Below are 6000 nucleotides of genomic sequence, written 5' to 3' on the forward strand. Positions count from 1 at the left end.
CAAGTTACACTCAGTTCAATGAGGCACAGCAGCTGTCAGAGTCAGCTATTAAAAGCATAAATGAGGAGTTCCAGACAGAGACAGACTTCTGCAGTTCGGAAACAAAATTTTAAGCAGTTTTTTTTGTCGGAATACCGGAAGATTTTCAGACACTCCACCCCACCCCAAATACCATCCTCTCCCTTTGTCAGAGGTACTCAGGTGCAGGTATGGCATTCCCTATGGGCACCTATTCTCGTATTTCCTCCAGGTGCCACCTGAGGGCCAGGAATCCGGGAGGTGTTTGGCTCCTGATGCTGCACAAAAGGGTCATGGAACTGAAGTGGCTCTTGTCCCATGGCAACTGGCTCTTGGCATGGAGCCTTTGCCCTAGGCAGTGTGGTCTCACCTCCCAGTTTCAGTGACATGGTGCTAATGAGGGGGGCAGCTGAAGGCTTGACATGTGCTGGTGCCCTCAGGGATGGCAGTATCATGCAGCTGCAACTCCCTAGTGGCTTGGACTTCATCATTCTCTTCACTATTACCTTCCACCTTCTGTGCTGCCTGCTGCTGTGGTGGAACTGCATGAAGGGAGGGTAGAAGGTAAGAATGGGTGGGCATCACTCTCTTGATAACAAAGAAGGGTGTGGAAAGTTGTGACTGTGTGATGCTTCACAGGGATTCCAGGGAGACAGTGCAGCTCAGTCAGTATCCTGGTGTGCTGCAAGACGCTGCTGACTTCAATATCTCCCATACCAAGAGCTGAGTGTCTCCACACGTGCTCCTAGGCCTTGTCCTCAAAGGGACTGAGGGGTTTAAATGTGGGGAAACCTCCTCTGGTAGCCTGCCTTTGGCTGGTTTGTGTGCCAATTTCTCCCGCAAAATGGTAAGTGAGCGAGGGTAAGATTGACAGTTAAGGAGCATATGGCAAGTGGCATGTGAGAGGTGAAGTAATAGATGCGGGGATGTGATGGTCTCAAAGTGGAGGAAGGGGTTTTGGGGTTGTGCATGGCAATTGTGTGTTTGTGGAGCTATAGAGCTTAAGTGCAGGATAATGAATTGGTGACGCCTTTAAGAAGGGTTAGTTGTCGGTGTGTTGCTTTAAGAGGGTGGAGTGTGTTGGTGCCAACGGGGCAAAGAAGAAAACAGAGAGGTGTGCAGAGTGTTGCCTTGCCTGCCCTGCTGAAGATGTGGAACTTCTCACAGCACTGTTCTGCAATCCTGGAGGTGAGGGAGTTGGTAGTCAGTGCCAGTGCTGCCTCTCTCCAGGTGGCATATTTGATGGTGCCACATAAATCCAGAAGTCTGTTTATCTTGCCTTCAATGCCCCCCCCCCCCCCCCAGGAGGGCTTGGCAGTCTGAATGGTGAAGTTGTGCATTTGTTTTCTCTGGCTTGGTGCCATGCTCTGCTGTATTCTGGGCACAGATGGCATGTGAATATTCAGAATTCTGTTCAAGTGTTATAAAAATATTGGTAAGATATGCAGTGAAGTAACTGAGAGATGAACGAGCCAAGCAGTTTTTCGAACCACTTTTTTTTAAAGGTGCAACAGCAGTTTAAATCACACTGAAGAAATTCTGGGCCTGCCTTACAAATAGAATTTTTTGATGCTTTAATATTAAATGCAGAACAGTATCTGAGCAAGGATTTAACAGTTTCAGAGGAAAAAGAACAGGGGAAATGTGGTAGGTAAAGGAGTAAAAATACTAAGTGCCAATCCTGGAGGAAAATGTCCCAAGATTGTGGCATGCACCTGTGCTTCCAGGCTAAAACCTCGAAAGATTTGGCACAGTCAACTCATTTACATAATTGAAATATGCTACACATTTGTTTTACAGGGCTCTATACCAGAAGGTGGACAGGGAATCTGGGGTGCAACCGCTCTTAAAGGACTGCTGTCCATTTTTTTGGATGAGGATTATTGTGGCTGACTGCAGTGAAGAGGATGGCTATGCACCCAGGACCAAATCTCAGAAATTACCCCTTTGACAAGGAGACTTAGGCCGCAATTTTGCCGGCGCTCAGAGGGCGGGTTTGGAGGCGGGTCAGAGGGTAAAGTCGTTTTGATTGACGGCAGGTTCCGCACCTGCGTTATCCCACCTCCACACAACCTTCCCAAGTGCCGGGTCCCCGATTTGCGAATGCACCCGACACCTAGTCGCAGAAAACGGATTAAAGTCAATTAACTGCCTATTAACAGGTACTTGTAAGCAGTTTTCAGGCTCTTTTTCGATTTTCCAGCTTCTGGGTTGGGTTTTACAACATCCGGACAACACGCCAGGTAAGTGTGGCGTGTTGTGAGTCTGGTCTGATGTTTGTGAAAAGATGACAGCTGCAGAAGTGGAGTCAAGGATGCCATGTTGCACATGGTGAGTTTCAGAGCAAAGAAAATGTTGGTTACTGTATTTTTAATACATATACAGATTTCTTTAGCTTACAAGTTTTTTAATCCAACTGTATGTCCAGTGCTACCTCATTGGGAGAACCTCTCTCAACAGTGACAGATCGCTTCTGTCATCCAACCTGCAGCTGTCATCTATTCCAGCAACATTGGAGCCAATGAACAATCAGGCCTTGGTCCTCCGAATTCTTCCACAATCATCCCCAACACTAACATCACCAACCTTCACCGCCATCACCTGATGCTGCACTGGACACAGGGCATCAGCCCCTGACAAAATTGCTGGCCGGGAAGCCAGCGATGGCATCACCATGGCCAGATTTTCTTTACTTGACGCTGTAAACCCTGGCTGCCACATGATATACCAGATTGACACCATCCCTCACCAGCACCATGAAGCATCCCTTTAATGTCCAAGACATTCCATGCACACACATTACTATAGCGGGGCGGGGGGGGGGGGGGGTAGGGATGTTATGACTGAACAATCACTGGAACTGAGTAAGACACTTCTCAAGGTGCACTCAGATCTGTCCAATAAGGGACATTTTTGAAAAAGAGATTTCATTATATAACACACTAGCTGGGGGAGCCCGGCGGTGCCGAGGCTTTTTGAGGGCATGTTGTTGTTGGAAGAGAGAGAGGGAGCAACTGGGGGGAAGAGAGATAGGGAAGGAGAGAGAGAGAGAGGGACTGAGAGAGAGGGAAGGAGAGAGAGGGAAGGAAGGAGAGAGAGAGAGAGAGAGAGAGAGAGAGAGAGGGGGGGAAGGAGAGAGAGAGAGAGAGATGGAAGGAAAGAGAGAGAGATTGGGAGTGTGAGAGAGAGATTGGGAGTGTGAGAGAGATTGGGAGTGTGGGAGTGTGAGAGAGAGAGATTGGGAGTGTGAGAGAGAGAGATTGGGAGTGTGAGAGAGAGAGATTGGGAGTGAGAGAGAGAGAGATTGGGAGTGAGAGAGAGAGATTGGAGTGAGAGAGAGATTGGGAGTGTGAGAGAGAGAGATTGGGAGTGTGAGAGAGAGAGAGATTGGGAGTGTGAGAGAGAGAGAGAGAGAGACTGGGAGTGTGAGAGAGAGAGAGATTGGGAGTAAGAGAGAGAGATTGGGAGTGTGAGAGAGAGAGATTGGGAGTGTGAGAGAGAGAGATCGGGAGTGAGAGAGAGATTGGGAGTGTGAGAGAGAGAGAGATTGGGAGTGTGAGAGAGAGAGAGAGAGACTGGGAGTGTGAGAGAGAGAGAGATTGGGAGTAAGAGAGAGAGAGATTGGGAGTGTGAGAGAGAGAGATTGGGAGTGTGAGAGAGAGAGATCGGGAGTGAGAGAGAGATTGGGAGTGTGAGAGAGAGAGAGATTGGGAGTGTGAGAGAGAGATTGGGAGTGTGAAAGAGAGAGACTGGGAGTGAGAGAGAGAGAGAGAGAGAGAGATTGGGAGTGTGAGAGAGTGAGAGATTGGGAGAGAGAGAGATTGGGAGTGTGAGAGAGAGAGAGATTCTGGGAGTGAGAGAGAGAGATTGGGAGTGAGAGAGAGAGATTCGGACTGTGAGAGAGAGTGATTGGGAGTGTGAGAGAGAGAGAGATTGGGAGTGTCAGAGAGAGAGATTGGGAGTGTGAGAGAGAGAGAGATTGGGAGTGTCAGAGAGAGAGATTGGGAGTGTGAGAGAGAGAGAGATTGGGAGTGTCAGAGAGAGAGATTGGGAGTGTGAGAGAGAGAGATTGGGAGTGTAAGAGAGAGAGATTGGGAGTGTGCGAGAGAGATTGGGACTGTGAGAGAGAGAGAGATTGGGAGTGTGAGAGAGAGAGAGATTCGGACTGTGAGAGAGAGAGATTGGGAGTGTGAGAGAGAGAGAGATTGGGAGTGTGAGAGAGAGAGATTGGGAGTGTGAGAGAGAGAGATTGGGGGAGAGAGAGGAGAGAGACTGGGGAGAGAGAGAGAGAATGGGGAGAGCGAGAGAGAGAGACTGAGGGGGAGAGAGAGAGAGACTGAGGGGGAGAGAGAGAGCGACTGAGGGGTGAGAGAGAGAGATGTGGAGAGGGAGAGACTGGGGAGATAGAGAGAGACTGAGGGGGGAGATAGAGAGAGACTGAGGGGGGAGAGAGAGAGCGACTGAGGGGGAGAGGGGGAGACTGGGGGACAGAGGGAGACTGGGGGAGAGAGGGAGACTGGGGGAGAGAGGGAGACTGGGGGAGAGAGGGAGACTGGGGGAGGGAGAGAGGGAGACTGGGGGAGAGAGAGAGAGATGGGGGAGAGAGGGAGACTGGGGGAGAGAGAGAGAGATGGGGGAGAGAGAGAGAGATGGGGGAGAGACTGGGGGAGAGAGAGAGACTGGGGGAGAGAGAGAGACTGGGGGAGACGGGAGAGAGAGAGACTGGGGGAGAGAGAGAGACTGAGAGAGAGAGAGACTGGGGGAGAGAGACAGGGGAAGGGAGAGAGAGACTGGGGGAGAGAGACGGGGAAGGGAGAGAGAGACTGGGGGAGAGAGACAGGGGAAGGGAGAGAGAGACTGGGGAGAGAGAGAGATAGAGAGACTGGGAGACAGAGAGAGAGAGAGAGCGCGACTGGGGGGGGGAAGCGAGAGCGACTGGGGGGGGAAGCGAGAGCGACTGGGGGGGGAAGCGAGAGCGACTGGGGGGGGAAGCGAGAGCGACTGGGGGGGAAGCGAGAGCGACTGGGGGGGAAGCGAGAGCGACTGGGGGGGAAGCGAGAGCGACTGGGGGGAAGCGAGAGCGACTGGGGGGGGAAGCGAGAGCGACTGGGGGGGGAAGCGAGAGCGACTGGGGGGGGAAGCGAGAGCGACTGGGGGGGGAAGCGAGAGCGACGGGGGGGGAGAGAGAGCGACTGGGGGGGGGAGGGGAGAGAGAGCGACTGGGGGGGGAGAGAGAGCGACTGGGGGGAGAGAGAGAGCGACTGGGGGGGAGGGAGAGAGAGAGCGACGGGGGGGAGGGAGAGAGAGAGCGACTGGGGGGGAGAGAGAGCGACTGGGGGGGGAGAGACAGCGACTGGGGGGGGAGAGAGAGCGACTGGGGGGGGAAGCGAGAGCGACTGGGGGGGAAGCGAGAGCGACTGGGGGGGGAAGCGAGAGCGACTGGGGGGGGAAGCGAGAGCGACGGGGGGGGGAAAGAGAGCGACGGGGGGGAGAGAGAGCGACTGGGGGGGGAGAGAGAGCGACTGGGGGGGGAGAGAGAGCGACGGGGGGGAGGGAGAGAGAGAGCGACTGGGGGGGAGGGAGAGAGAGAGCGACTGGGGGGAGGGAGAGAGAGAGCGACTGGGGGGGGAGAGACAGCGACTGGGGGGGAGAGAGAGCGACTGGGGGGGGGAGAGAGAGCGACTGGGGGGGGGAGAGAGCGACTGGGGGGAGAGAGAGCGACTGGGGGGAGAGAGAGCGACTCGGGGGGGAGAGAGAGCGACTGGGGGGGGAGAGAGAGCGACTGGGGGGGAGAGAGAGCGACTGGGGGGGGGAGAGAGAGCGACTGGGGGAGGGGAGAGAGAGCGACTGGGGGGGGAGAGAGAGCGACTGGGGGGGGGAGAGAGAGCGACTGGGGGGGGGGAGAGAGAGCGACTGGGGGGGGAGAGAGAGCGACTGGGGGGGGGAGAGAGCACTCCCCCCCCCCACACTCCTCACCCCCCC

At 54.2% G+C, this 6000-nt stretch overlaps 1 protein-coding gene across 5 annotated transcripts in view; it reads right to left on the reverse strand.

Annotated features, from left to right (window-relative positions):
• LOC147122817 (tetratricopeptide repeat protein 29-like) overlaps positions 1-6000 on the reverse strand; it is a 547513-nt gene that overhangs the window by 415164 nt on the left and 126349 nt on the right. The window lies entirely within an intron of this gene.

The sequence above is a fragment of the Somniosus microcephalus genome, chromosome 2, assembly GCF_052327205.1.
Source record: "Somniosus microcephalus isolate GS21.2 chromosome 2, FLI_Smic_1.0, whole genome shotgun sequence".
Lineage (NCBI taxonomy): Eukaryota > Metazoa > Chordata > Chondrichthyes > Squaliformes > Somniosidae > Somniosus > Somniosus microcephalus.